This window comes from Colossoma macropomum, unplaced genomic scaffold (assembly GCF_904425465.1).
Source record: "Colossoma macropomum unplaced genomic scaffold, Colossoma_macropomum, whole genome shotgun sequence".
NCBI lineage: Eukaryota > Metazoa > Chordata > Actinopteri > Characiformes > Serrasalmidae > Colossoma > Colossoma macropomum.
In genome coordinates, this window is record NW_023494801.1 from 5,855,682 (window position 1) to 5,862,572 (window position 6,891).

General features: G+C 35.8%; 1 long non-coding RNA gene across 1 annotated transcript; it reads left to right on the forward strand.

Annotated features, from left to right (window-relative positions):
* Positions 1 to 387: 387 nt before the first annotated feature.
* LOC118821841 lies at positions 388 to 2,391 on the forward strand. Its single transcript, XR_005008363.1, has 4 exons — positions 388 to 483; positions 1,795 to 1,912; positions 2,067 to 2,095; positions 2,195 to 2,391. It is a non-coding gene; the product is annotated as an uncharacterized LOC118821841 (long non-coding RNA).
* Positions 2,392 to 6,891: the final 4,500 nt, after the last annotated feature.

Genomic DNA, 6,891 nt, shown 5'->3' on the forward strand with positions numbered 1-6,891 from the left:
TTATTATTCACTAATAATGTTAATCTCACACTTTCTACTCAGAACAGATTCACATGTTGTTTTCTCCAGTGTTTGTCTAAAGGACTAAATAATAACCAAATCTCGAAACAGAACATCATCTTATTAGACTGTTTAACTCCAGGGTGGCCTGTATCTGCTGGTTTGATGTGTTTTGCCGTCATCAAGCAGCACTACTTCATTCTTCCACTCACTCTGTCAGGTGAGGCTCTTCTGAACAGAAGAAGCTGATTTGCCCTTTAGCTGTCATGTTACTCTGAAGGCATTAATGAACTGTGGGGAATGTTGATGTTCAGGTTTACAAACTGAACTACTGCTATTAGATCTTGTGACACCAGCTGAGTATTTTCCAAATACGGTTGAAAACGTGACAAGTTACAAGTGTCCAGACTCTTATTTGCTGTGTAGGATCATTTAATTAGGGAATATTACATTTTTACTCCTGTTAGGCCATTTCAGCAGAAGGTAAGACACTGAATCTGATCAGAAAAATTCTCTGGCAACATTGTTTAGCAAATATTTCATGAGCTTGTTAATTTTTTCAGACACTTAACTGAGGTTACTAATCAACACTACATTTATACCAGGATAATAAACACTTAGCATCACTTCTGTTTTTTAATGTAATTTCTACTTTTGTTTTCATTTTCAAATGAAAATTACATTTATTGTGAGTCATCAAATAAATTAATACCAGGATCAAGTGAAGCATGAAGAATGATGGAAAGAACTAAAAGAAAACAGGTTTCAAAACAATCATACTGGAACTAGTTGCAGTGTATTATAACATTGTACCTGATGTGTTTTTAGAGTTTTCAAAATTAATGTTCTAAGGTAGGAGCCTCTATTTATCTCTATGACCAAAAATATACTAGCGGTATTGTTTAGTCAATTTTTGTCAAATAAAAACAATAAATTGTTAACATTTTACAATATATTATAATTGCTCATAATTAACATTACATATATCTCTGGCTTGTTAATAAATGCATACAATTCTATACAAAAGTTCAAGCACGCTTGGTCAGATTACAAGTAAAAATAAGTTAACACATCTTCAGGGAAGACACATCTGCACATTTTAATGCATTATTGCTGTTTATTTGCTGAACTCAACATACTCTTGGGGGGAAAACATAAAATGTGGCCTGTGTGAAAGTTATATTTTTCCATTCTTCCAATATGTTAAACCCAGCAAATAAATAGAAATAGTGAAAAAGCAGTGAAAAATGAACAACCCCATTTCCAAAAAAATTGGGACGCTGTGCAAAATAAATAAAAACAAAATACAATAACATGAAAATAATTTAAACCCTATATTTAATTGAAAATAGTACAAAGACAACATATCAGATTTTGAAACTGAGAATTTTATTGTTCTTTGAAAAATATATGCCCATTTTGAATTTGTTGCCAACAACACGTTCCAAAGAAGTTGGGATGGGGCAACAAAAGGCTAGTAAAGTTGTGTAATGGGAAATGGGAATGGGAAAACATTAAACTTTCAGAACTACAGCAGTGATTCTCCTCAGTTCCCAAACACTTACAGATTGTTGCTAAAAGAAGAGGTGATGAAACACAGTGGTAAACAGGCCCCCTTCCCAACTTTTTTGAAACATGTTGTTGGCATCAAATTCAAAATGGGCAAATATTTTTCAAACCCAGTAAAATTTCTCAGTTTCAACATTTGATATGTTGTCTTAGTACTATTTTCCTTTAAATGGTTTACATGATTTGCATATCATTGTACTCTATTTTTATTTACATTTTGCACAGCGTCCCAACTTTTTTGAAAATGGGGTTGTAGATATAAAGCCTTCATCATTACAGACATGGCAGAGACACAAATACAAATGGAAGAACCAGCTGTTGAACCTTTCCCTAGATCCATCATGTGAGTCCAGAAATTCTGCCTTCAAATGAATAAAATTTAAAGATCCCACCTGTTTCTGAAAAGCAACTAAAGCATATATGTTAAAATAAAAGTTACAGTTTTAATACCTATAAATACATCCTCTAACTGAAATATTCATATGTTGTGTTCACAGATCCAGACTGAAATCCTCTCACATCTGCCGTGAGTTTCTTTTTCTGTGACTGACTGAAATCAATACATATCATTTGCATAAAAAGACTAAAAATGATGAGGTTTACCATGTTCTCTGTTCTGCTGTAGGTAATGTGATTGGTGCTCTGGCTCTGGGCCTGGTGGCTGGAGTCTCTGCTGGAGGCTGTATGGGAGCCATGGCTGCAGAGATGGCCTACCTTTTAAAAGACATTAAAATAAATGAGACTGAGCTCAGGATGAAAATTTCAAATTATCCAAATTATCCATTTTTATCAACTGTACACATCACCTATGTGTGTCTGCAAGTGGCCATCTTGTCATCAGCAGGTGGAGTACTGTGTGGACACCAAGCTTATAATCTAGTGAAAAGACAGAGAGGAGGAGAGGCACCAGGAAAGGCTTTAGCTCTGGCTGGACCTGTGGCTGTACTAGGAGTGGCAGTGACTGGAGCTGCACTAGGAGCCATTTTAGAAACGTCTTTATCAAACGTTGTCTCATTCCTGTTTTCACATGATTTTTGTATATCATTTGTGCTTTGGAACACACTTGCCTTCATAATAGTGTTGGTTTTACTGTATGTTTTTTACTGTTTCTTTATTGTGTTCAATTTTTCAGTGCTGGGCCTTGCCGCAGTCTTATTCACTTGTTCTTTGATATTACTTTCTTTACTTGCTTTGATGACTGTCGATTATTTCCTATACATGCTTTACGTTGAAACAGGATTTGTTTTTTTGGCAGACACAGGATCCATGTTGCCCATTATTGCTCCATTTTTTTGTTTATATCTAATACTTGGATCTGAAGAAAAACATATTGGTAAGAGAGTTGGGAAGATGCCAGGTATTATGACTACCATTGTTTTCATAGCTGTAAGCCTGCTGCATGATAAAGACCAACCAGTGCCTTTATTAGATCCAGCTAAATTCACTCCACCTGCTTTACAAGTGCTGGAGCGCATCTTCGTCATTGTGTTTGGTATTCAGATGTTTCAGGCCTCATGTGGTGCTGACCTCTTCTACTATTTTGTCACTGGTGGGGCTGTAAAAGTCAGCGCAGGTGCAATGGCTGCTACAGCTGGAGTTTTAGCAGTCTTATCAAAAGTGTCTCTTATACTGGGCACTGGGGCATCTTTGGGGGGTCTGCTGGCTGCGTCTGGGGGCGCTGGAGTGGCCCTCAATGCAGCAGGAGATCTGGGCCAGAGATATGGAGGACATGTAGGAAGAGCAGGAGCAGTTCTAGGAGCTGCAGTCGGAGCTTTTCTGCCTTTAGCAGCACAGGATGTGAAATTTGGTACAATGGTAGCTGTCTGTGCAGCTGCTATTCCAGGTTCACATTATCTAGATGTTTTTTATCACTTTTTATGTAGGTTTTTTTTTATATTGAGTGTCGTGGTGGAAAAAGTCACACATTTTATTCTGTCTGCTTTATTCTTTTTAGTAAGCATTTACATTATCTTACTTTATATGTATTGTCCATCCTTTGACCTCTCTGGGCTCTCAGAATGTTTCCAGAACGGCAGTGCAAAAGTCTTAAAATTTTGGTGAAAACAGTATATTAAGGATAGTGCTTATAAACATTATGTGATGTTTTTTAACGTTTTTGTAGCTCATTTAATGTCTTCTGTCTCAAAATTCAAAGGGGTTAACCCAAAAACGACAGGTTTTGTGCAGGTTATAGACTGAGGCCCTGAATTACTATGATTCCAAATGTACTAATTTGCATGTGCAGAGTCGTACACTGTATTATATTTAGTTGCTTTTTTGGGTGATTTACAAAAGATGATTGTGTAGATAATGACATTTGCAACAAAGTGGACAAAACAATGAGGCTTTTGCACATGCTTACTGTTCTCGATAGCACTGGCAACAAGATCTACTGTAAACTAGAGAAGGCATTATACCAGTTTTTTTTTTTTCTTTCTATACCAATATTGAATTTTTTAATTGAGCACTTAAGATGATATCCTAAAGTAAGCCATCATACTCAAACTAATCAAACACTATACTACCCCACAGGAAGAAATACATAGCTTACATCTCATCAATACCATCCATAAGCCACTCGTGACTTCTTGTTGCACTATACATGTTACTTTTCTATCACAATTTTTCAGATTGTTATATGATCTTGAACTTATCTGTGTAATTAATATCTGTGTGATTATAAAAAAAAACACTACCATTAAAACTCAGCCTGATGTTAAAAAAATACTCACTGTAAAGAGACATTTACAGTATTTGGAGAATGTTGTATTCTCACTATGTATAGAACATTGGCATTTTCCTTGTTTAAACCGATGGTAATGAGCTGATAATAATAAAATCCTCAGTGAGGCAAGTTATTTTGTCACAGTTGCCTTGTTCCAGTGCTGGGGTTGTTACATGTATAGTTCAGTACTAATTATTCATGTTTTTTTTATGTTATCATAAAATGATAATTATAATTCTATAATAAAATTATAAAATTATTTTCTGACTGATTTTGTGACTGAAGAAGTACTGCTTTGATGTACTAGTTCAACACCACTAGGTGGCAGCAGTGTCATATATTCACTCTTAGGTGACTCACTCAGGTCTGTGGAATGTGTGCAGTGTTGTGCCAGTTCACAATGAAAATGAACTAGTTCAAAATTCAGTTCATAGTAATGAAAATAAACTAGTTCACGTTCATAGTTCATTTTTAAAAATTTGAATTAAATTGACAATTCCAAAAAATGAACTACTTCATTTTCATTTGATTCTTTTTTCTCAATAAATAGGCCACTATTTTTTTCAATAGAACCTCTTTCTACCCATCCATCACCAGCCCAATATCATTGCTACTCATAAACTAAATGAATTATTCTATATCACTTAACAATCATACACATGAGTTACATCTAAACCTTTAAGTTTCATTAAAAAAGAGTATTGAGATTGAGAATATATTTTGACACTAAAACAATGCGTCATATTATGCTGACAATGAAAAAGTTTACGGTATATGAAAGTTTTATTCAGACTATAATAACATATGCAGCAGTTCAAAACCACAAAAAAAGATTAATTCTGATTAATGGGAAAAAAACAGGCTCTGCATAGAAAAAAACCCTCCAGAATAACCTGTACTGCCGTTACTGTGACAACACCAGATAAAAACTGTAATGTAAACAAAGGTACCGGCTCAAAGCGCAATATTCAGCCAAATGTTTTAATGACTGCAAAAAAAAAAACAAACAAACATAAAACTGTTTCAAATGCTCAAACAAACCAACTTCTGAAGTTACGTCTCTCCTACTAGCACCAGACTTGATTGGCTGTGTTTATGGAAGTGTCATGCAGCGTGCCTTTAAACATGAGCGACATTCACTCTCGCAAGAGTGAACACCACTCGCGTTCAAGTTCAGTATTTGTAAACTGATTCGTTCTGTTCATTGTTCACAAAAAATCTGAATGTGTCCAATGAACGCCGTTCATTGAACATGTTCATGCACAACACTGTGTGTGCATGTGTGTGTATCTGTGCTAAAGAAAGAGAGGAGAGAAAGAGAGAGAAACAGGAGGCTGATCACTCACTCTTTCCCACTGTATCCCACCACATAGAAATAGAAACACTGCACAAATAGCTGAAAACACAAATTCCAAAAGCCTGTTTCAGAGGTTTTCAGTTTGGGGCTGGTCATGGCGGGTTAGGGTTTACACAGTTTGGTGGTTTCCCTGCCTACAAAACCTGCCAGTTAACAGATTTGCTAAACCAGGTGTGTTTGAGCTGGACACTGACCCTCCAGGACTGGAATTCAGTACTCCTGACTTGTACTTATTTACTTACTAAATTAAAAATCACATAATAACACATTTTACAAAAATGCAAATTATACAAACACTATTAAACAGTTTATAACTTTTAAAAGTTATTGGTTTTGAACATTTTTGAGTTCTGTTTGAGGGGTAACACACCGCTCGTTCATTGTCACTTTAATCTCCTACACAGACAGTCACTGGAGAAGGAACATCTTGCTTTGAACAGTTTTCTGCTCTTAATGATTAAGTTTAGTTATTCTGGTTAAACAGCCAGTACTGGTTTGTTCTTCAGCCAGCCTGCATCACCCTGAACAAGCTATGTAACCTTGAGGAATGCTGCAGTATAAGGTGTGTCTTTCCTGGTATAGAATAATCTTTTTCATATAAACAGTCGTCTATCCTTCCAAGTATGACTACTGTAGAAGAAGGTAAGACGCTGCTTCGGATCACATTTGATGCCACCAGAGGAGGTAAGTCAAAACCACAACAGGACATGGCTTTTATGCTTAATTTAGACAAATGGTGAAAGTGAAAGAGTTTCTTTTATAAAATATGTTAACACCTCAACTGACAATTTTAGAGTACTGAGTGAAAATGTGTGCAGGTTTGAGTGAAACATCGCGTAGATTCATATCTGAACACTAAACATCTGCTGAAATTCTATTTTGTTAATCCCATCACACTTAGCTATGGCCCTGACTATAACTACAAACATAGCAAAAACTCTGGAGCTTCAATATCTGGATACTAAAGTTACTAAAGCTTATTATTCAGTGACTACAGGGACAATGCAAACTGGTTGAGCTATTCTGAGGTTAATGAAGTGTGCAATAAAACTTTGAGCCCACCGGTGATTTACCCATGTAAGACAGTAAGGATTATGCATTCATTTATACCTCAATGCTGATGTACCTTTTGAGGAATTGATAAAGCATAAAAAACGCATGAGTCAACATGAAGAACCAACATCCAGTCTAGAAAAAAACAGTATATTTCAAGCCAGCAATCCATTTCATTTCAAAGTCC